The 25,589-nt window shown below is 40.2% G+C and overlaps 1 protein-coding gene across 3 annotated transcripts in view; it reads left to right on the forward strand.

The window, feature by feature from the left end:
- LOC124142441 (tyrosine-protein phosphatase Lar-like) overlaps positions 1-25,589 on the forward strand; it is a 483,544-nt gene that overhangs the window by 111,435 nt on the left and 346,520 nt on the right. Inside the window, exon 1 of one of the 3 annotated variants that reach the window (XM_046510967.2) lies at positions 74-166. The exons of the other annotated variants lie outside the window; for them this stretch is intronic. The gene's annotated coding sequence lies outside the window, so the exon portion shown is untranslated. Of the gene's footprint in view, positions 1-73; positions 167-25,589 lie in introns of those variants that run through there. 3 annotated transcript variants of the gene reach the window in all.

Below are 25,589 nucleotides of genomic sequence, written 5' to 3' on the forward strand. Positions count from 1 at the left end.
TGTGAGTAGCCATTATTGATTGCTGATTGAATTCTGCGATCTTATCTATGGTCGGCATTTATGTTAATGAGACTGTTTACCAGCAAATCGGATTATTGTTCTCTTCGAGGTGTATTTGTCATGGCATGACAGTTCCGCCATCTATGGAGTAGAAACTAAAACCACGGTAAATATTCTTTTTCAATTTTCATTGTATTGTTGATAGGGAAAGGGGAAGGTTTGGATCATGAAATTAGGGTTGTGAATAGAGTTAGGGTTTGATAGCCAGTATTCTGGGCTGGGGTTTCTTGGGAAGCAGTCCTGTGAGTTCATGTATATTTTAGCATCAGTATGAGGTACTCTCGGCAGGCAACAATGATGTCATCGCCAGCTCTTGCTGGATGTGCCTATACATTAGGTTCTATGTCTTCATTTGCTGTAGAGTATTTTGTCTGCTGGAGGGCTTTTATTGAATCTTTTTAACTTGACAAGGGCATGGTTTATCAAGAATATTGAAATATGTTGATAAGCCGTTGATTGATTGGTCTTGGTTTAGTTAAGGAATGGAATGGAGAATGTTGAAGTATAGAGTTTTCTTCATTTTGGGCAAACAAAATCTATTTTGGTGTCTTTGCAGATTATCTTTTTGAGTGAAATTCTTGATTTTTGAGAAGTTTTCCTTGTTTCAACAGGGCTGTGGAGATTGGAAATTTATGCTGGAATTGGTTTGTGGGTTTGTTTTCATATCTTAAAGCTTTTGAAATGCAAATCCTTTTTAATCTCCCAACCTTTGTATCTTTAAATCATTTGACAATTAAATTGTATATTTTTCGAATTATGATATCCTTTAAAAATAATTCTTGCCTGAAGTACAGAATTTTGTCAATTTGTGAAATATTTTTATCTTCCTTTAGGTTTAGAATAAAGATAAAAAACCTTTCTTTGTAAAATTTGGTTTGTTAGCAACGCGCAGAAACAAGACCCTTGTGCAGCAATTGGGTCATCCACCATCATCTTCGACAAGAGTCTGAATCACTGGCAGACATATTTAATATTTGCCTCACATGTTGGTTCATAAGGCAGTAAAGAAAATTGACATCACAAAACACAAAGCAAACTGATCTGAAAGAATCTTTGATTCTTCATCATCAAAGATTTGTAGAAAAGAAAATCTAAAAATACTGGTTGCCATGGAAAAGTATGATCATCTATTTATGTTCAGGAGAAGTGGTTTGGTAAGCTGAGTATCTCTTTAAGTAGACAAGATATTTTTCTCAGTTTACATAATCTATACGACCTTGACGCAAATTCTGTTTTGATTAGGCATTACTGTATGTGTGAAAAGAGAAATAGTTCCAAAGATAAATGTTTCAGATGCCCTAGATACTTCTAGATATTTTAACAGAGTAAATAGCTTGGTACATGTAGGTGTCAAATTAGGTGAATAGGATTTGTTTTTTATAGCAGGTTGCTTTTTTACTTACAGTTTTCTGTAAATTAGTTTGGAAAAGTGTGCCGTCTTCCTTGCAACTGTCTGGAATTAATGGTGAACATGATACGCTCGATGTCCTTGTATGCTGTATGGCAGCGGAAAATTACATTTCCAGTTTGCACCATTTTTCCAAAGAAATATAAATAATTTTCTGGGTAATGAGAAGAGGGAACTTGATAATGCCTGTGTACAAGATCCACAAACCTCCAGGTTGTAATGTGTTAAATTTGTAAATAAATATTTGTTTTTATGTTAATGCAAACATGTAAACATCAACTTTAATGTTGTGACTTTTGTAATGTTTGTTCAAAGTTGTTCAAAATGTTATTCTGTTATGGCAGATTAGGATGATTTTCTCCTTACATCTGATGTGGGTTATTAAAAGCGACAGGGCGGTGGGGTAGCCTAGTAGTTTAACGTTCGCTCTTCACGCTGAAGACCCGGGTTTGATTCCCCACTTGGGTACAATATGTGAAGCCCATTTCTGGTCTCCCCTGCCCTGATATTGTTGGAATATTGCTAAAAGCGGTGTAAAACCATACTCACTCACTATTAAAAGCGCCGAAAAACATTTCATCATCATGAGAAATCTCTGCTAAAACCGGTCCATTGTATGATTCCGACTATAACGTGAGCATGTGTTTATGACTCACTATCCTATCAAATAGTGATGACACAAGCTGTTGGGGAAAACATGAGAATAATATCCTGTCCCATTGGTGACACACATCACAAACACAAGAAAAGGCAAGGCAATTGTTCACCTGAAAAAACATGGGAACATAAATGTTAAAATAGGGACCTGTATTGGACCACACAGCTTCTCCGTGGACATGTTTTGTGTACCAAGGACAGGTAGCAGCTCAACATTGTTGTGTGTATATGTTAGCCAAGGTTTATTCTTTGTCACCTTCCCTCCTTCTCCAGACCCGTGAAGATCTGGGGTAGAATACGTCTTCAGCAACCCATGCTTGCGGTAAAGGGGACCATGCAACCCATGCTTGCGGTAAAGGGGACCATGCAACCCATGCTTGCGGTAAAGGGGACCATGCAACCCATGCTTGCCGTAAAAGGCGACTAAGGGGACGGGTGGTCAGGCTCGCATGTAATTGATCCCAAATGCGTGGATTGATGCTCATGATATCTATCAGTGGCTTGTCTGGTTCAGACTCTAATTTTTACAGACTGCCGTCATATAGCTGGAATATTGCTGAATGTGGCGTTAAACAACAAACCAACCAACCAACCTCCTTCTCCACAAGCACAGAGCGGGGAAATAATACCATCATTGACATTCCCGATACACCCTAGTACTGCCAGCATAGGAGGAAGAGAATGGTGTCAAGGGCAGATCCAGTATTTATTAAAGAGAGGGGTCCAAAATATCAATATCCTCTCTCAGTGGGGGAGGGGGGATACTCTACAACATACTATATTTGGTTTTGAAAAGGGGAGAGTTCTAGACCCCCTGGACACCCCCTCTGGATTCTCCTAAGGATGTTACCGACAGACTAAGGAATGGACACAGCAGTACAGGTGGCCCAGTCATCTTAGGTGCCACAGTTTGCTGTGCAGAGTTGTGTCCCTTTCATGTGCCTGGAACCTCTAAACGTGGTTGGATTCCTGGTTCGCTCCGATTATGTTCCTTGGTTTGTCAGTACCTTACCCGTGCTCGTGGGTTTCATCAGTGTGGTAAACTTCTAAGACCTGCATTACTTGGGCTTGCCTCCCACATTAAGCTGACACGCCATGATCGATGCTCATGATGTCAATCACGGGATTGTCTGGTCCAGACTCGATTATTTTCAGACTGCCGTTATATAGTTGCAGCTTTAAAACAACAAACAAACCAACAAACCAAAACCTATTAATATATCTGACATATCTGATTATTCCTATCAAAAGTTGAGTATATATACTGTGATTAAACAGCACAATACTTACTTCTGCAGTTGGCAACAGTACCTGCATATAAAAAGGGTTGAATTAGCATTAGCGCTTATTGCCCGAGCCCCTTTCAATTATGCTAAAGGGTTGATAGAATTTTGAACAAATGTGGAGGTGGATGGGAGTGTAAAGGCTGTTTGTTATCTCTTTTTGGGCTAGTAGACTTTCTAGGTTCATTTCTATCACTGCATTTACAAGGTTCTCACAGAAGGCCTAATGTTTTTTAATACAATGAAAATCATTAAAAGTAGCTGAATGTCTTGTAAAAACCTGAAAGCTCACAAACATTATCTTAGTGGTACTGAACACTGATTTTAAGAAGGTCAAGAAAGTCCAAATCACTGAACCACTATTTACTTTCTGTACGTGCAGTTGGTGAATTGTTAATGGAACATCTCAATAATGTATGCATCTCATGCCACGGTAATGAAGAAATACTCTAATCTCAGTGTAAGATAGGCAATCAAAGGGAATATCATGGCCTTGACACGTTCTGATGTCTTGGAGAAGCCTGCGAAGATTCTTGAATTTTGGTCAGCTGAATGCTAGTGAACCCTCCAGTAGTGTTGAACTTAGGTCATGGTGGGATTTGTACATTCTCATTGACGTTGAAACACTAGTTAGAAGCCTCGAATCCAGAAATTCCACCTCTTGGGCGATCTTGATGAAAATGTTGCCATGTCTCTCCTACCCCGGCATCTTGTGATGGTGCTGGAATATTGCTGAATTCTCGCTCACTCACTGATGAGAATGTCAGCAGTGACTGAAATGGGATCCTTAAGGTCTTCTATGTTATTTGAATCAATGGCACCCTTGAAGATCCGGGTTTGAATACACTTTCAGCAACCCATGCTTGTTGCAAGAGGTGACTATAATTGTCGGTAGAGGCGACAATTTAACAGAATTGGTTGGTCAGGCTCGCTGACTTGGTTGATGCATGTTATCGTATCCCAATTGCGTTGATTGATGCTCATGATGTCAATCACTGGATTGTCTGTCCCAGACTCGATTAATTACACACCACCATCATATAGCTGGAATATTGCTGAGTTCGGCAATAAACAACAAAGAAAAGAAAGAAAGAAAGAAACTATGGATTCCCGTGATAGGGTTATGACAAGGAGCCCTTGAGTTTCATGCTTAGAACATTGGTTTTATATGTAACCAAAGGAACACTACTCCATGCCCATAACAGACTATACCCGGGGGATTTTGGGTTGGAATTGGTACCCAGCAACCTCTCGATTCGGTGGCCAGGCTTGGTGATTTTGGTTATGGGAAGTCAACATACCCTGAACGTGTGGATCATTGCTCATACTGTCAATCACTGGATTGTCTGGTTCAGACACTGATTATTTTCAGGCTGCCATCACATAGGTGGTTTATTGCAAAGTGCAGCTTTAAATAAGTAACACAAATTCCATAATTGATTGATCAGAAATTTGTTAATATGGACGAATTCACAAGGGAAAAAGGTACCCCTGGTTTAATGAGTGGCGACTGTTAGGCCTAAGTGTTATTGCAGACAATGATAGACTGGTTCCGGAGACTGAGGGGACACACTGGTCTCCAGAACTTGTTAGAAAATGTCAGCTGAAAATGGTTGGATGGCCTCAAAGTGTGAATGTCTTTACATGGATGGGTTCCACCTAGGAGGTCCCAAGTCTCATCAGTCGACTGACTGATTTCATTCAGCACTGAAGAAAGATGTCAGTGCATCCACTTTGGGCATATTGGTTTTCTGGCTCCAGGCAAAGGCCCACTCTTCACCCTATTGTTGAGGGGCACAGCTGGGTCAGTTGTCTGGGCATCAGGTGTCCCTCGGGATCCATGGGTCCCTGGTTCACATCCCGGATCTGTCCAGGTTACGCTCAAACTGTTACACATCCCATGCCGAGCTGTACAAATTTATCATCACGATGACAGACCTATTGCACTCGCCCAAGAGCAAAGCATTTATTCATATATGCTCAAGAGGGACCTACCATTTTATATTTTGATTGCTTTTAGAAAATGTAACTTTGCTGCAGGTTTTAAGTTGTTTACTGGACAATACTATATGTCTTTAAAAAAATGTCTTTTGCTCCTCCTTGTCTCTAACAAAACATCTCAGGCCTCCAACCCGGACTAATTAATGGTTGTTCTCTTGTAAAATGTTCTCTAAAATAAGGCCTGATGTGACAGCCTGTTAAAAGAATTGGAAGCATGTGTCAATTCCAAACCCAAATCCGAACAATTCCATATAGGCAAAATATTCCCCCATAAATTTCCACCAATTCCCATCCAATTTTCTCCATGAGAGATCAGGGCACTCTTTATGAAACATGATATTCAACAACAAAAATCTATGTCACTAGTGACTAACATGGTGATCCAGATCAGTAAGGGCTGGGACAATGATGAATTGTATTTGTGTGGCAGTTCGGTCATATAAACATTGTGAGGCTTGCACTGAGGCAGTTGCGGTTTTGTGTAGAGTTAATTCCCTTCCCACTCATCACGATGAATATTTGATCACCTCGCAGCATGTAATGTTCAAACTCCCATCCCTAGGGAGGAGTTCAGGTGGACATACATGCTAGTTAGCTTTAATATGGCTGCCAAGTCTGGTTTTACCTGAATTCTCGGGCTGTCTTGTTATGGTATCCCCGAACGTACTTAATCATCAGGTTCTGCATCACTGCTGGTTTTAGAAGCTCTGGGTTTCAGTAATATATGTCATTGGCCAATTTCATGCATTATGGAAGGGAAATGGTTTGAAAATGTGGTGAAGTGAGTTTATTAGAGTTGTGTGGATGATAGCACATGACGTAATGGAGGAGATGAAATATGTATGAATGGAAGGAATTGGAATTAGGCTTGTATTGATACAGTTGCGTGGTTAGACAGGAAGGTATTGTTCATCGCTTAGCTGGCTTTAGTTCACCACAAGGGGATTGAGTGCAACACGAAGCCATCATTTTATGGATTTTTTGTTTTAATTTTTAGAAATTTGAAAAAAGTGTCAAAGCTTAAAGAACCATCCATTAGTAATGCCAAGTAGTTAAAAAGATGTGAGGAACATTTTAATCATAGGTTCAACCAGGTCTCAATTTCCATTTCAAATAAATATTTGCTAACCAGTTTCGTACACTTATTGGTGTAGAATGGTAAATTCTATTGGTTTTGCTTCATAAGATCTTGAAATCCAAAAAATCAAGTTTGTATGTCCTATGATGCCACAGTTACGTGAATTATAAGTGCAGGTATAAACCATGTACGTCACCTTGGAAACAAGTCGATCAATGCCAGAGTATGATTTCTGTGAGTAATTCATAAGTGTATGTGTTGATACTTTGCTTAGCATTTTCAATCAAGTGCTTTGAAATTGGTGTGTTCTCTGCATGTCAAATAAAGCCCTTCTCAATGTCACTGACCTCCATTTATATGCAGTGGTATTTTTCAAAGCTAAAGACACTATCCTCTCTGGAATTATTCAGTTATTCACAGACACACGAAATAAAATATCCTGATTTTCAATTCAATTAGAATGATAAAAATACAGCTGAAACATGACCTACATACAAATCCAATTCTTTTTATGCCAGTGATTGCACAGGTTCCGATCACCCAGGGAGATAAATATCATTCAACCATAAGTAGTTGTCAGGCAAACAGTCTGAAAGACCAGTTTCTTTGTAGCTGGAAACCTAACACGTCTTCATCTGAGTCGTCCAGTGGGTTCACGTCTTCCCAGTGGCCTGTGCACATAATGATGGTATTTAGCTGCCCCATTGCCTGTTCAGTTTAATGGCATGGTTTACTAGTTTCAGTAAACACCTGGAAATGAAGCCTAATGATAAATCATTAACATGCATCAGTCTCGTCTTTCAACATCAAACAAACCCTTGAAATGCTTTACTGCTCAATTTGGTCTGCTTCGGCTCAATATAAATACCAATTTTTATTGGATTTCCCCCAAACCAATTTTTCATACAATGCATTTGCAGGATTATTAAGTTTGGTTAAACATTTCGTTATGAAAGGATCATAATGTATGGGGTTCGTTAACATGGTAAGATTGTACTTATTTTTCCTTTTGTTTAGTCTTTGTAACTGATTTTGGAATATTTTTGTGAAATATATTTATTACCAATTAGAAAAGAAAATGGTAGATTTAGTTTGATTTATTTTGGTTCACCTGTGTCTGGTCATAAACCTCTTGGAATAATTAGCATTTGGATGGTCAGGGATCAACACAATGATCAGGTTGATTGTGTTAGATCTTGTTGATTTGGGGCAATGAGGGTGGTCTAGTGGTTAATGCATTCCCTTTTCACACCAAAGTCCTGGGTTCAATGCCCAACATTGGTACAGTGTGTGAATACCTGTGATGTCTGGTGTCTCTCACACCCTAAACTCTCACCCCTGAGTTTGAAATATCCTGTGGCAAACAAATTTGTGGATTATTGGGGCCAGTGATAATTTTATATAGCTATGTCAGCTGTCTGTTTGAAAGTCCCAATCAAAATCTTGCTTACTGCCACAAACCACTGATGTGACAAAGGTGCTAAGTTCTGTTGACATTTTGTTTTCCTTTACTTATCTTTCGATCAAATCCATGCAGCTTTGAAAACTGGGTTCCTGCTGCATACAAAGTTTTATGACAATGTGCAGGACAATACACATCCAACTTTAGGCTAAAGTGCATGTTGATTGGCTTATAATAAGCAAGTGTCCAATCAGCATCACCGTTGTTTTTAGCTAAATGGTCTGAGCAATAAGAAAAAGAATTTATGGATGTCAACTTCTTTGATGAGGAACATGTTTCAGAGTATATACTTACTCCTTCATCACCTTTTCTTGCTCATAATAAAGAAGTTGACATCCATACATTCTCTTCCTTATGTGTATCACTTCAAAATGCCTTTCAAAGACTTGGTCCGAGCAGTGTTTGCAAAAGGCAAATCCCTCACCGTTTGAAGAGGTGAAAGTGTGACGTGGCAGAGTAAATCTTTGTTGTAGTTTGTATTCCTGCATGGATATTTAGCCATTATTATTATAAGAGAAGTTTCAGCTACAGGTGATCAGCAAAGAGCTGTTTCATGTTTAGACTTGATTTATGGAACTCCAGTGAAAGAAGTCAGCTGTAGCAGCCTTATCTGATACCGTGCAGTCAGTCATGTTTTATGGTACAATTTTTTGGGTGCATTGAAGTTCATATTCTGTTAGCGACGTCTCCTACTTGATCATGGTTTAATACAAAGGCATGTTGTCACAGCACTTTGATTTTGCAAACACAAAATAAAGCCATTTGGAGGTTCAAATTCAGTTACAGTCCCAAAGATCTGTTTGGACAAATTTCCATCACTGCTGCCTGAATGGGATCCAGGGTTGGATAAGTCCATAGGTCCTCGTAAGTGTTGCAGTATGGGGAATAAGTGTTCAAAATTGGTGATTGGAGTGGTGATAGTGCTTGGTTGGTAGACCACCTTGGTAGACCACATTTCACTCAGTGCTAGTTATGACTCTATGCCATGATTGGGCGGGTAGCCTAGTGGTTAAAGCGTTCGCTCGTCATGCCGAAGACCCGGGTTCGATTCCCGACGTGGGTACAATGTGTGAAGCCCATTTCTGGTGTCCCCCGCCGTGATATTGCTGGAATATTGCTAAAAGTGGCGTAAAACCATACTTACTCACTCACTCACTCACTATGCCATGATTGCTTTAATTTATTCCCTAATGAAATCAACTGTGGTTTGAGTGCTCCACATTCCCAACATGGATTAAATTGCCTTGATATAGCTGGAAACGCACCTACTTCGTCTGGGACGCCACAGACTCCATCACTGCTGTGCGAGATGGATCTTGTAAGATCAAGATTTGTTGGGTCCATGAAATCTGCAGGAAATCAAACAATGTTTAATTGAACCCTTTCTTATCCTAACTAGTTCCCAATTACAATGGGTACATACATCTCCCAACATCTAACAATCACTTCAAAGACATTGCATTGATTAACTTGCCCACACCTAGGACAATAAAAACATCCCCCTGGAACCCAGTGTGTCTAATGAAACCTGTATATCCCGACCAGGATGATATATCTGATATAGCCACACTGACACCAGGGTGTAAATCTTCCTCTGTGGAGGTGCTGCTGTCTTGGGGCCGGAGGAATCTTCTTGATTACCTCTGACTTATAAAACACACTTGATGAATATCACGGAGATCCATTGGTCAGTTTCCTGTTCACTTGATGAATGTAACATGGATAGAGTGATCACTTATTTTATGCCATTCACCATTGGCTACAGCAGTTCGGGAGTACATTGTTTGAGTTGTTCATTGCAATCATATTTGGTCTGTTGAGGCCCTTGTATATTAGTGACAGCCAGTTAAACATGATAGTGGTCCAAGTGGACACAGAAATGGATAAGAATAAGTGCTCAGCAGTCATCAAGTACTCCCCAAGAAATTCATGACCGCATGTCACAAGTGTATGGGGATAAGTGCCCTAGCTTTTGTGGAAAGTGCTATGATGACAACGATGACCTCAAGTTGCCTTTAATGGGTTTCTTAGGGTGGCTTCAGAAAACTTCTTCCTGACTGGAATTGAAAAGCTATACTACCGATATGAGAAGTGGATTGAAAGGCAGGGAGATTATGTTGAAAAATAAAATTAAAAACACTTTCACATTTGTTGGTTTTGTTTGTTAGGCTTAGAACTTTTTGACCAGCCCTCGTATATGGCATTTATGTCCTTGTCATGTTTTGGCAAGTTCCAAGTGCATCATGCAGGTTTAGGGGTTTCAGGTGATTGGCAGTCCCATTACATTACAGGGGGGTATGATTGGGGTAGGTGTGGGTTTCCATGTACATCATCAGAGGATGTGTAAGAATTCATTGTCTTATAAACTCAAACATGGGATTGAGATTTGGTGTAAATAAGAAATGTCAGATATCAGATTGGATTAGATTTTGATTCTGTTGCTGCATTCACAGTGTTACCAGAAGGAACAATGCTCACATAATGATTTCACTGTTTTGTCCTTCAACTGATTTTGCTTTTTTCTCTGTAAAATGGAAACTTTAAGAAGGATATTATTTTTATTTGTATGGTTTTCATATTGGGACAGCAACAAACATAAATGTTGAGTCTGTTGGTCCAAACTCGTTTTATATGACATTGTGATACGTCTGACTATTACTGTCTGTAGAGTTAAGCAATATTCACTGATGTGCCTAGTCCAAACTCGTTTTATATGACATTGTGATACGTCTGACTATTAATGTCTGTAGAGTTAAGCAATATTTCCTGATGTGCCTGGTCCAAACTCGATATACAGGACATTGTGATACGTCTGACTATTAATGTCTGTAGAGTTAAGCAATATTCACTGATGTGCCTGGTCCAAACTCGATATACAGGACATTGTGATACGTCTGACTATTAATGTCTGTAGAGTTAAGCAATATTCACTGATGTGCCTGGTCCAAACTCGATATACAGGACATTGTGATACGTCTGACTATTAATGTCTGTAGAGTTAAGCAATATTCACTGATGTGCCTGGTCCAAACTCGATATACAGGACATTGTGATACGTCTGACTATTACTGTCTGTAGAGTTAAGCAATATTCACTAATGTGACTGGTCCAAACTCGATGTGCAGGACATTGTGATACGGCCCGACTATTGCTGTCTGTAGAGTTAAGCAATATTCACTGATGTGCCTGGTCCAAACTCGATGTACAGGACATTGTGATACGGCCCGACTATTGCAGATGTGGAGGGTTAAGCAACATTCACTCACCCACTTAACTCCAGACTGCTATGACATTTGGTTTGCAATGGAATATATGTTAGTCTATTGTCATCCACTGGCGGTGAGGACCAGATGGAGAAGGTCATTCTGGTGTCGGACATACAGGGGACATGGGTTTAGTCTCTCGAACTCTGTACAGCGCCGAGAGCTCATGTTTACTTCCTGTTGTGGAAGCTGTAAAATCATTTCCATAAATTCATGAGCAAGACCAGATAACAAAGGTGCTATTATCTGTCTTTTGATACCTGCACAGCCCTTGGTGCAAGGCAGATTTATTGTGTTATCTTTAGGTCTTCGTCTGTCAGTGTGGAAGCTGTGACATGCTTTACCATCTTAAGGTAGCAATATCTTTTTGACTGATGTCTTTCTAAAAGGAATGCAGCTGAAATGTGGGCATGCATGAGAGGGATGCTGTTAAGACATGTAATTGGAAGGGTAATGGAATTGTAAGAGTCGGATACCACTGGGGTAACTTTTTCGTAATTCATATTATTAAGTGATCCGATTCCTATATAGATATACTACAAAGATAATAACAACAAAATACAGATGTGCAATATAAATGTATGTAAATGCAGATGTTGAAACAAGTGCCTTGCAAGTGCACCAAACAAAACTGTGGTGTTAGAAATGCAAGACGAACATGTGTCGGAATTCTGTCAATGTTGGCTCCGTGTGTGCCTGATTTCATCAGTACCATGTAGACTCTGACGTAAGATACAGATGGCGCTAGTGATGTGTTGATGGCGCTGCTGGTTGTGGGAAGATGGCAACATGACAATGGCTCATGCTGTCACAGGTGCAGCTATAATCTGAGACAACAGAGGAGGCACGTGACCTCGAGATCCCCACCCTGAAAAGGGGCACCATGTTGGATGGGAAACATATTGATATTATAGCTGTGGACATTTTTGTTTCTGTTGTGTATGGAGGCTTTGTTTACTGAAGTGAATTTGACAGATGTTGGTTCTTGAAGTCTCTGTCAGTTTGTATCATAAAACAGCATTTGCTAATCCCAAGAGCGTTGCTCTTGCACAACCTGGGTTTAATGTGGCGCACATGGGTCATATATTCTTCAGATGTGTGTACGAGTTTAAGTATTTTTCGATGTTTCATGACTCTCTGTGGGTATAGACAGGGATCTTGTGGGTAATAACTGCACTGCACAGTGGATGATTACAAGAGCAGGGAATTTCACACAATGGCTGCTGTGCAGTGTCGGAGCTTTCAAGTAATTAGAGGGCAGAGCAGCCCAGTGACTAAATTTCTGAAGCTTGAGGTGTGGAGTTATGTCCCTTCCCTACAAGATCAGTTGATCGTGGGTTCTAGTCCCAATTCCTCCCCGGATATGATCCTTGGTCTGTTGGCACCACTCCTGTGTTTTTCACACCCTTCTAAGAACTCTGTCACTTGGGAATTTACTTTATGAGCTCGCATGCTGTGACATCACTTAAATCTTGGTCATGTCATTTTGGACTATGTTACCAGTAGATAAATTGTTTCATGTCAGTGATGTTGCTCGAGACAATTGACATAGGACATTTCCCTGATTTCAGTAAATTTTGCTTGGACATTCTGCTGTATCATTATCAATTCTAAACATATTTTTGATATTTTTGTCAATCGATCAGTGGCTGAGAAATTGAATTGATCTGAAGCCCAGCATGTAGATGATTTATTTTACAGGAAGGAAACTATAATGTTTGATATACCAGAAAGCTTAATTGTAATGGACATTGGCATTTCACCCCATAAACTGTTTTCCCCCATAAACTGAGTGTCACTGTCCCTGTTTCCTGTCACTGGCCACCAGCTCCTGGGGAGTAATATGCCATCTGAAGCAATATCCACATAAATAATGACCAACAGTGGCTGGTTAATCCTGATGGCAGGGCAGGTTGTACAATTGATATGTCTGTGAAGCACTTATCCTTCTAGACTGATTTATACCCTGCGATGCCTTGAGTTCCATGTTCATATGGACTTTGGTTTCCGTACAGATTAGGTGGATATATCCAAGGCCGCTGATTTTTTGTTGCTTTGTTTGCAAATGCTTTTTAACTGAGTATTGGTCAGAATTCTTTATTTTGTGATTGCTTTGGAGTATGGTTGGGGTGAAGGCCAAATGTAAAGAAAGACAAATTTTGGGGGAATGGCAAGTCCAAGGGGTATTTCACCTTCTCTGCTCTGTAGTTTTGTATTTCTGAATTAGTTAGGGGAGCCGTCGTGTAGCCTAGTGGTTAATCGTGGTTAAATCGTTTGCTCGTCACGCCGAAGACCCGGGTTCGATTCCCGACATGGGTACAATGTGTGAAGCCCATTTCTGGTGTCCCCCGCCATGATATTGCTGGAATATTGCTAAAAGCGGCGTAAAACCGAACTCACCCACCACCCACCGAACACCTGGGTTCGATTCCCGACATGGGTACATTGTGTGAATACTATTTCTGGTATCTCCTGCCGTGATATTGCTGGAATATTTCTAAAAGCGATGTAAAACCATTCTCACACACTCACTCTGAATTAATTAATCGACTTTGTGATTTACAAACCTCCATCATATAGCTGGGATATTGCTCAACAACAAATAAACAATGTGTGAAGCCAGTCTTTGGTGACCCCTTCAGTGATATTGCTGGAATATGTCTGAAAGTAGCATGAAACTTCACTCATTCCTTGACTTTTTTGGGGGTGAGAGATAACTTTTTCAACTGAACTTTGAATCTGGAAATAACTGAAAGTTTTTTTACATCAAAGGAACTCCAGAAAGGTCCAAACTGTACACACCTTGAAAAATCTGTTCAAAGCTGAACATGTACCATGCTATTCTTGCCAGAAATGCCTCCGGTGTAATTGTTGTGTAAGGAATTAGAGAAATGACTGTTCCTGCAAATCCTGACATTTACTGGGTCAGAAACTCCGTGTTGAATGTGTTAACAGCAAATGCATACTACCATTTTTTGTCAAGAAGCAGGAATCTTTCTGACTCCACCACCACTGTAAGTGTTGTCGATCCCTGTAACCTCAAAAGGGTGGTGCAGCTTGCTTCTGTTTTCCTGAATGCTAATCCTGCAGAAGATGGTGTTGAAAAGGTCATATGCAAAATGCTTGCACACTGACAGCAGCAGCTTTGTCTGTGACAAAAACCTGATGCCCCAACCTCCTGACTGCTCCGACACTTCTGGGAGATGAGGCCTAAGCTATGTGTTGATGATGAACAGATGGTTTGCTTGTGCTGTGGGGTAGGTTGTGTAAGCAAGGCAGAACCCCCATGGGAGAGTATTCCTGGAACAGTCAAGGTTTCGGTGACAATGGCAGTGTACACCACTTCGACTGATTGGACTAATTTACTTATTTTTCATGAGCTTGTGGTGAAGAATTCATTTGTGAAAATATTTGTTGATGTGGACTGGTATTTTGAATTGTAAAAAATGCAGGTAGAAAAATTGTTTTGGGAAACATTCTATTTATGTTTTCTATGCTTATTCGTGTGCTGATTATCAAGGGTGGGTAGAGAAAATACAAGGCTGTAATGTTTTCTCAACAATTCTATTTCAAGATTAAAAGTGAGTATTTTTCTTCTTTACATGAAATGACATGACAATATACACCTGTGACATAATATTTCAAATTAGCGCCCTTTGGTATTGTCTGCATAGAGTTGCATCCCTTGGCATGCCAGGATCTGCAGTTCAAATGTTTGAATTCATGATTCACTCTGATAATGATCCTTGGTCAATCAACACTATGGGTGTTCATGGGTTTCACCAGTCATAATCGTCCAAAACCAACATCCCTTATAAACTGTTGGGGCTTTCTTCTGAAATTTAGCTCACACATTATAACTGAACTGCCCCAAAGGTGTTGATCATTGATCACAATATCAATCACTGAAATGTCAAGCATGATATGGCTAGAATATTACTCAGTGGCATAAAACAAACAAACAAACAGTACTGCTGAAAGCAGTGTTAAACTGATCACCCTAAATAATTCACTAAGAAAATTTAATTCAACACCATGTTCCTCAGGTTCCCTCCTTCAAAACAGATTGGCACTGCTAGTCTAAGTCACACCAAAAACTGGGGGCACGGGGGGCCCAGTCGTCTAAGGCGCCGCTATTCGCTGTGCAGAGTTGCTTCCCTTAGGCACGCCAGAAATCTATGTTTGTGGGTTCAAATCTCGGTTCGCCCTGATTATGTTTCTAGGTTTGTCAGCACCATACCCGTGCAAATGGGTTTCACCGAAGTGGAAAACGTCCGAGACCTGCATCACTTCGGGCTTTCCTCCCACATTAAGTTGACACGCAGTGATATGACTGGAATACTGTTAAAAGTGGCGTTAAACCCAACTCACTCACTCACTCACACCACAAACTAGCCATGTCCCTAAGGCCAGCCAGAGACCTGTCATCATGGGTTTGAATCCTATTTTCACCCTGATAACGGTTTTCAGGACCACACTGGTGCTTGTGGGTTTAACCAAAGTGGTAACATGTAACATCTAAAACCTGCATCCCTTTCAGCTTTCCTTGTCCATCAAGCTGATGTGCCGTGATATAAATGAAATATTGATCAAGGCAGCTTGAAACCCAACCATCCAGTCGTCCACCCTGATTAAGATTCTTGGTTTGTCAGCACCATACACTTGTGGGGTCTACCAATGTTAAGCGCTTCTTAGACTAGCTTGCATCACTTTAGACCTTCCTCCCACACTAAGCTAACATGCTGTTATATAAATGAAATATTGTTCAAGGCAGGTTGAAACTGAACTCACTCATATATCTGCTGTTCCATGCTCCACTCTGTTATCTTCTACTGTTTTCTGCTCTGCTGTGCATTTTATTTCTTTGCTCCTCTTATGTTCTTGCCTACCATCCTTCCTCTGTACTGCTCTGATGATGTTCTCTCTTGTGATTTGTTAATTTTGTGCTCTGCATTGCTCTTCTTTTCTCTGCTCTGCACTGCTCTTCTTTTCTCTGCTCTGCACTGCTCTTCTTTTCTCTGCCCTGCACTGCTCTTCTTTTCTCTGCTCTGCACTGCTCTTCTTTTCTCTGCTCTGCACTGCTCTTCTTTTCTCTGCCCTGCACTGCTCTTCTTTTCTCTGCTCTGCACTGCTCTTCTTTTCTCTGCTCTGCACTGCTCATATTTTCTCAGCTCTGCATTGCTCTTCTTTTCTCTGCTCTGCACTGCTCTTCTTTTCTCTGCTCTGCACTGCTCTTCCCTGCAAAGTTCTATTTCGTGCTCTATCCCCCCTTTGTACTGCTCTGTTTGTTATCTGCTCTCTTGTAATCTGTTCATTTTGTGCTTTGCTCTGCTCTGCACTGTTCTTCTTTTCTCTGCTCTGCTTAATTTCGTTCCTGCTGACTTCTTCTCTATCCTCCCCTCTGTGCTGCTCTGTTGATGTTCTGTTCTCTTGTGATCAATCCATTTTGTGATCTGCTCTCTTCTCTGTTTTATATGCTCTTTTTTGCTGATCATCTCTTCTCTCTGTTCATTGTGTTGTTGTTATGTTGTGTTATGTTGTGTTGTGTTGTGTTGTGTTAAGGTTCTTCCCTACAGGTAGTATTTGTAGTCGTGAATCTAGCCGATAACACAACTCTGACGGCATAATGCATTTTGAGAAGGAATCGATTTAACAATTTCTGTAATTGTTTCCCAGAGCACTGCAGTAAATTAGGATCATTTGGGCAGCTTCCATATCTCCAGGTGCTCGCTAGATTGGACAATTTTCAGACTTGGGCCATGTTGAAGGATTAGCACTGTCATGAGAAGGTCACGAAGCCACCCATGTTTGTTTAGATATTAAATCTAGATCCCTGTGGGACATTTTTATTTTGAGAGTATGAAGAACATAAAAAGTGATGCAGCTTGCTGTTCCAATGAGTTCTTCAGGACAGAAATAGGTCCATCATGTTTGCAGTCGATGTCTGTGGAACATTTTCTATTTACAGGAGAATCAGTAGGTCAATGGAAAAACTGATCTGAGATAATTGAAGTTAGCAGATAGGAACTGTGAACACAAATGATATAAGAAATAGAAAGTGATAAATGATCGGAGGCCTGATTATACAAACGGTCATGCCTTGTTCAAATGAAATATGAATTTCCAAGGGTTTTTTAACATTTTTGATCTTCTGAAGAATTCTATGTTACTGAATTCATTGAAAGCTAAATAATTAGGAAGGATAATAAATTTGAAGTGAAATACAATGTTTATTTTTCTGAATCTGAAAAAGGTGCAAAGGTTGAGCCAAAGTGGTCAAATGAGCCACAATTTGATGTGCAGAGTTCTCTCTCTCAGGAATGTCACGATCCTATGAGTTTGACTCCTCTGAACATTGGTTTGTTTAAACCATGCCCTGCTCATGGGTTTCACCAATCACATCAGGCTTTCCTCCCACATGAGACTGACATGCAGTGATAAAACTGAAACACTAAATAAGTAGCATAAAACACAACTCCCTCACATCAACCATGACAGCTATCATATAACTGTACTACTGCTGACATGGCAGAAATATGTTCACTCACTCACACAGATCGGCCTAGCATAAATCTGTTTCAGCATGGACTGACGACATTGATGTCAGCGAACAAAGCTTTGAGATACTTTGTGCATTCTTCTCAAAATCATAATGGCTGTGAATAAGATAATCGAAAGCAACTCCTGATAACCAATCCTAATACACAGTAAGCCTACTTTTAGAGACCAGCTTTTATTGTCTTAATAGTACTGGGCGTGTCAGCAGGTATTCCAATAAGCTAACAATGGCTCGACCATGGCTCCATTGATTGCTACCAAAACGGTGTGGTTCATTAGGTATGGAGTTTGTCACAGTCACTTGCTTTATACCATAGTATTAAGGTGCAATTTGTGAAGGATGTGAAAACTTCTGCCTCATTTAAGGTGATCTGTTATTGGATTCAGTCCGTTCATTGGGAGCACTGAGTTCATGTTGGTTCTTCAGCAGTAGTTGACAATAATATATTTTTTCTGTTTCATAACTGTCAATCCCTAAATATATTAGACATTTTATTCTCCCAATGAGATAATTTATTGGCAAGATTAGATATTTCTTTGTCTTATGAGAAAATGTTTTTTAAAAATTTGTTTCATGCATTTGGAATCTGACTATGGTGAATTACCTCTTGAAATGCAGTTGCCACTGTTATATTGATTGAGGAAAAGATGTTGACACACTGTGATGTTGTCTGTTTGAATAGATGTCATGCCACGCTACAGATGAGGCACTTATTCATTACGCTTTGAATGCAAACACAAAATGAAAACAAAAGAATGTGTAGTTACGTCTTTGAACATTTCTCCAACCATATTTGATCAAAAAAATGTTCTACGACTTCAAGCGCTCGTTATTAATACAGTGAGATTTAAGTGGCCCCTCTCGTGATTTGGGGACGCCCTTGTGGTCTAGCGTTCAATCGTCAAATTGAAGGCTTGATTCCCTACATGAGTACAATGTTTGAAGCGCATTTCATGGTGTCCCCCGTTGTGATATTGCTGGAATGTTGCTAAAAGCGGCGTAAAACCATACTCACTCACTCACTCTTGTGGATAGAGCACCTGTCCTAAAGGGGTAAGGTCATGGGTCCCAAGCTGTGTCATGCCAAAAGATGTTAAAAGATTGTGCTTGTTGTGGTGCTCGGCACTAAGGGGATACAACAAGGACGGTTGGCTTGGCGTCAGTAATCTGTGTTCAAGCGGGATGGATATTCATGTTCAACTACGGCATGGTATCCCAGTGGGCTAGCAACACACCAGGCATGCACACCGCTATATAAGGGCAGTAATCTTGATCGCGATGTTAAACCCCATTTCACCTCACCTCACCTCACCTCACCTCACCACCTCATGATGTGAAGACAAATGCTCTGGTTGCATCTTGGGCACAGGTGGTCATAGATGCTACACTTCAATGTGGAGAGTTGCTTCCCTTAGTTGTGCTTTGATGGGCTGATAGTGGGTTTGAATCCCTTGTGGTTTCACACAATTGTGGCCTGCATCATGGGAAGCTCCCTTGTATGAAGGCTTCTCTTGATGAGAGCCGGCTATGGATCAAGTTGACATTGATACGATTTGTGAAACCCTATTTTTAACTGTTGATGACCCCTTTTGGGATTTTCTGGGGAGAATATGTATTCTCTCTTGTGATCCTTCTTGTAAAAGCTGGCGCCATAGTTGGCCGAGTCTTCTAAGTTGCCTCAATTTTCGTGTACAAAGTTGAGTCACAGGCTTGCCAGAACATGATCCTGGGTTCGAATCTTGGATTGGGTTTCTTGATATGGCAGCACATTACCAATGCTCTTCCTGTGAGTTTCATAAAAAAGGTAAACATCTATGATCTTTATCACTTTGGGCTGTCCTCCAATATGAGGCTCAAAGACCGTGATATAATCTAAATTTTGTTTAAAGCAGGCTTAAACTCAACACGATTTCTCACTTTGGTAAGAGTAATGGCTGGTGTGGTCTGCTTGATTCCTTAAAGTTGTACATGGCAAAGCAATGGTTAAAATATTGTGGTCAACTTCGCCACTACCACTTGTTAACTATTTGTGAATACACACTGAATATTGTCAACAAGATTCCGGTACACTAAAACCATTATTGTAGTGGTCAAAGCAACCTCAATAGTCTCCCCAACCTTTGTCTGTGGGACTCTTGACACTGCCATCGAATGTACTCGAGGACAGCAGGCTATTTGGTGGAGGCTTAGTGTAAGGCTAATGACAGATATGGAAGGTCGGTATAATTGGATCGTGAGATGATTGTGGAGCTTGTGAAGGAGAACCTTGATGAGGACGGGGATCACGATCAGGGAGGGAGAGTTGGAATCCGTCTCGGGAGGCTTAATACCGGCGTAGACATAGCTTTGTGTTAGTATTACGATCCACAAATGTATGTTTATGTAAATGGAGGGGAATGTTTTGTGAAAATGGGCATATTGAGGAGGTTGAAGCATGAAATTACTTTGCAAGGTGTCATGCTAAAATATCTAAATATTTGAGAACTGATTTGTGGATAGAGATCAAGTTGAGGCTTGAAACATAAAATTACTTTGCATGTGGTCATCCCAATTTAGTTGAGAGAATTTTTGAGTCATTGACAGAAAGTTGCTTGGACCAACTGTGCAATGACCTTGACCTTTGTTAAAAATCAATATTTCTGGTCACTGAATGCCTGAGATTATATTAAGTTTACAATGATTTCTGTTTGTAGGTTTCTGTGGATTTGTCAATCCCGTTTGCTTGTCTTGTTTCAAGGCTTTTTGATTGATGTATCTGTATGAGGAGATTATTCCCTATTGTCAACATTTTACATGATGCATTAGAACAATTAGGTGTGTGTTGATACAGTTCGTCATGTATCTCAGTACATGGTGTATTTGTGTTGAGTAAGGGGGTCTGCGTTCAACATGTGATCTTTGTAACAACTGTCACATGACCAGAATATATCGTGGTAGGGCCATGTTCACAAAGCGAGGTCAATAACTCTAGTGTCATATATCCATGTAATATCAAGGGAAGGCTCTATTGACATTGAGATCTCAAAAACTATTGTGACAGGTCTATTATGTCATATCCATGTGATATCATGGGAAGGTCCTGTTCACATTGAGATCTCGAAAAACTATTGTAACAAGTCTGTTATGTCATGGTAGGGCCCTGTTCTGGAGGTGATCTTAGTAACTGTGATATATCCATGTGATATCATGGGAAGGTTGTGTTCACTTTGAGATCTCAAAAACTTTTGTAACAAGTCTGTTATGTCATGGTTGGGCCCTGTTCTCAAGGTGATTTTAATAACCGTTGTATATTTATGTTATGCCATGGGAAGGCTCTATTGAGATCCCCAAAACAGTTGACCAAAGCCTGTGTTCTGTGTGGGAGGTCCCTGTCCTCAAGGTGATCTCAGCAACTGCTGTCATGTATCTGTGTTTGGGTATGGGAGTTACGCAATCGTAGCAGTGTAAGATCACAATGTGGAAGGAGCCAAAAATATCAGTGTTCCCAGCTTTGGTTTCAGGACATGCCTATCATCCTATTGAGGATTCCTTGCATCTTGTTAGTGCTGTGAGGGAGTGCATGTCAAATTTGTAACATATTCATGTCAGGTATGCGCAAGTTGATCCTCTTGATAAAACCTACAAAAAGAGTTTATCACTGTTTTTTTGTTCCAGAAATGTGTGAAAGCAAGTCATAGATATGACTGGAACACATTCTAGTTTTAAATACACCTTGCGATTTTGATCTGAAATACAAGGATGCACTGACTTTATTCTAATATTTTAAAGGGCAAGTTCACACGGAAATTAACCTATTTTTCTTGTACTTTTTCCACATTAAAAGTGTTAACCTAGAAGTGTCATAGACAAAAATATAAAAATATCACAATTAATTAACATATTTTTCGCATTAAAACGATTTATATTTTTCACATTTACCAAGTGTTCTATTTCCACAACAAAAACACCATGGCTTATGCCCCTTGCAATATGACGTCATTGGTGCCAATTGATAAACATTATGACGTCATCATGCTTTGTTAGAGCCGCTTCACGTGGTGTAGGTCTAGATGTGTGATTCTAGCGTCTCAGATGCCAGCCAGCATAGTGTTATGCTGAGTCACCACTGCGCCGGAGTGTGTCGTAGGCCATGTTGTTTTACCGCAAACTGGTACTTGATATCTTTTGCGTTGAGAATAGACAGGGACCCAGTTGAATTGGCACCAATTACGTCATAATCTAAGGGGGATAACTCAGGCCTGTTTAGCTCGAAAAACGAAGGCCTCATAACGGCATATCATTTTCACACTATTGTGAGCTTCCTACTTTCACTGTGAAAAAAATGAGTGTATATTTTCAAACACAGATACTAATTAATTCTAAAATTGCGTTTTGTTTAGAAAAAGAAAGAAAGTGATTTTTGCGTGTACACTTCCCCTTTAACTCATCAAGAGAAATGAGGAATATTACCAGGTCCATAGAGAAGGGCCAGAATCTCCATGCTATGACTTTCCTAACGGGGCCCACATGCTATGACTTTCTTAACGGGGCCACCATGATATGACTTTCCTAACAGGGCCTCCATGCTATGACTTTCCCTAACGGGGCCCCCATGCTATGACTTTCCTAACGGGGCCCCCATGATATGACTTTCCTAACGGGGCCCCCATGCTATGATTTTCCTAACGGGGCCACCATGATATGACTTTCCTAACGGGGCCCCCATGATATGACTTTCCTAACGGGGCCCCCATGCTATGACTTTCCTAACGGGGCCCCCATGCTATGACTTTCTTAACGGGGCCACCATGCTATGACTTTCCTCATCTGATCTGATCTGATCCAATCTCCTCTGATCTCATCTCATCTCACCTTGGCCCTGTTCCACGAAGTAATCTCAGCTCTCTGATTGTTGCAACTCAATGTTCATGTAAGGAAGTTACTATTGCCTCAGCGTTAGATGGCTTTATGAAAGTGGGCTGCATTTCACAAAGTGATCACAGTGCTATGACTGTCAGAAGTAATCGTAAAACTATGTCTCTCTTCTCTCCCCCCCCCCCCCCCCCATTCCACTCAACTCTCGGTGCTATGACTGTCACAACTTCAGTCGTAGCCCCCAAACCCAAAACTGCTGGAGAGCTTGTGATGGAGGCTGCTATATACACTAAGTACATCCATTCCTGATTACAGCACATCCCCCAGGTGCTTGCGTGGTGTGGTCATCACAGACATGGGGTCAGTGGTGGATGGCACACTCAGGATCAATACGTACCATACTTATTGTGTAATGGTGGTCAGGGGACTGTACCATTTCTGGAGGGATTCATGCAAAATGATGCTCTTGAAAATTACTTTCAATAAAAAACTTCTCAACACTCATGTGGTAGGCTTGAATTGTCAAAGGTTGGAGCGAAATTAATAGGAACATTAGTGTGTTGCCCGCGCTTGACTTCAGAGTTGTTTTTGGAGTTTTACGTTTGAAAAGTATTGTGAAGTTGTCGCCATTCTTTGTATGGAAGATAGGGCAAGGTGAATGGCACTGGAGGACTAAACTAGATGTTTGGCCAATCTTTTGGGGTTTGTGGTCACGAAATTAAATGATATTTAACATTAATTGATACTGAACCTAGAGCCAATGAAAAGTTGTTGGTATTTTGGGCACAAGAAATACCTTTAATGTTTCTGGAACATCTATGATGAATTTCATAAATTTCAAGAAGTTGTAATGTAATAGTGTTTCTGGTGATAGGGGGCAAAGGTGGCCCCTTCATATATGTCACAGGGATTAGCTCAGTTGTGCCAGGAGGCGACAATGCTTGTCGTAAAAGGCGACTAACGGGATAGGGTGGTCAGGCTCGCTGACTTGGTTGATGCACGGTCATCAATCCCAATCGCGTGGATCGATGCTCATGATGTCAATCACTGGATTGTCTGGTCCAGACTCGATTATTTACAGACCGCCGTCATATAGCTGGAATATTGCTGAGTGCGGCGTTAAACAACAAACCAACAACAACAACAACAGTTGTGCCAGGATCTGCTGATTGTGGGTTTGAATCCCAGATTTGCCCTGAATATGATTCTTGGTCTGTCAGCACCATTACCTGTTTTCAAATTAAGCATGATCGTCAACGGGTCCTTGTCATAGCACTAATGTTAAAAGCTGGAGACTTTAAGTACAATTGTAGCAAGCCTCAGAACTCCAGGTCTCCTCATGGCATGACATTAACCAAAGTAAAATGCAAGAAATGGGTGGTCTTTAACTTCTTTTGAGTAGTATTGTTTTATGACTGAAATGCCATTCAAAGAAGCATTAAACCCATTTCACCGTCTCATTTCTACAATTCCTGCTCTTTAGGCCTGAGCTGAAAGGAAAGATAACCTTTAACAGGAGGCTGAGGCTGATTTGTGTGTCCAGTCTCACTGACTTCATTATGTCCCTGTGTACTGGATGAGTTTCATCCTCTGTCATAAGTACCCTGAAATAGAGATTGGTAATGAATGTTGTCAAGCTAATAGAACAGAATAGTGATTTCTTGGAATAATATTTGATTTCTCATATTTCACTTCGTTACTGGTCTAATGAATAGATTTTGACTAGTTTTGCTGTATCATCTATTGATTAATAATTTTGAAGCAGATTTCAGTATTGAAGGAAATATATTCACATTTCTTCGGATAAAATGGATCTGAAACGCTTTCTTGTGATTTCTTGGTTCTTGTCTTCTGTTGAATGAGTGATGAACTGCAGAAAAGGTTAAGAGTTTTTTTGAGGATACTTTTTTTTCCCAAGAGCAGGATGTAAATATATGGACTGCTTGACTTTTATTTACTGCAAGAGTTTTTCTTTAATATATTATGTCCACTTTAATTAACAATGGAGCACAAATTACCAAGTAATGAGGATTTCAACTAAAACAAAAAAAAAAGATTTCAAAGAAAAAATAGTATCACAAGTTTCTTCTCTTGTTCCATAAATCATATGTCACTTCTACTGGAGGCTGGGGTTTTTTGTGTGCTAAAAAGCCTATATTTTTGTTGAGTGAAATTCGAGTGGCTCCACCACAATGGCTCAGAGGTTAATTCATGTTAAGTGGAATGCACCATTTCACTTGCTGAGCATTCCTGCATTACAATATGTGTAATTGAAATCCTTCAATGTTCATTGCAGTCAATTTCAGAAATAATTTAGAAAAAATCTGAGGAGTTTTTCTGGCATGATATGGAAAAAAAACTGTCCAAAGACTAGGAGTGTTTTGATGTTTGGGTCTTATTGTTGACAAAACGCCTTGTTGCATTAATAGATCCTGTGCACATCAAACAGAAATGGGTGAAGATCAAATAACGCTGTGTTTCTTTGATAAGATGAGCAGGGAAAACATTTCAGGAAGTAAACGACAAAACGTTTCCACATTTTCTTGGGAGCTCATTATTCTGACATAAGGAACAATTTGATGCTGTGCTCCCGGTTGTGTGTGTACTTTTTACGAGGTCTCATTGAGATAATTACCATGTGAAAAACACTGACAGACATAACGGAGAAGATGTCAGAAAAGCAAATTGTCATTATTTGGGAAAATATTCTTGCACACCGTTTGTGTTTGTTCAGTGAGCATGGTTCAGTGCTACTTCTGTGTTTGGTCGTTAGGGTATGTTACAGACAACAGTGTTAGGGTATGTTATTGTACAGCAGTGTTAGTTATTGTACAACAGTATTAGGGTATGTTATTGTACAACAGTGTTAGTGTATGTTATTGTACAGCAGTGTTAGTTATTGTACAACAGTATTAGGGTATGTTATTGTACAACAGTGTTAGGGTATGTTATTGTACAGCAGTG

The sequence above is a fragment of the Haliotis rufescens genome, unplaced genomic scaffold, assembly GCF_023055435.1.
Source record: "Haliotis rufescens isolate VD_foot unplaced genomic scaffold, xgHalRufe1.0.p SCAF_2, whole genome shotgun sequence".
Classification (NCBI taxonomy): domain Eukaryota; kingdom Metazoa; phylum Mollusca; class Gastropoda; order Lepetellida; family Haliotidae; genus Haliotis; species Haliotis rufescens.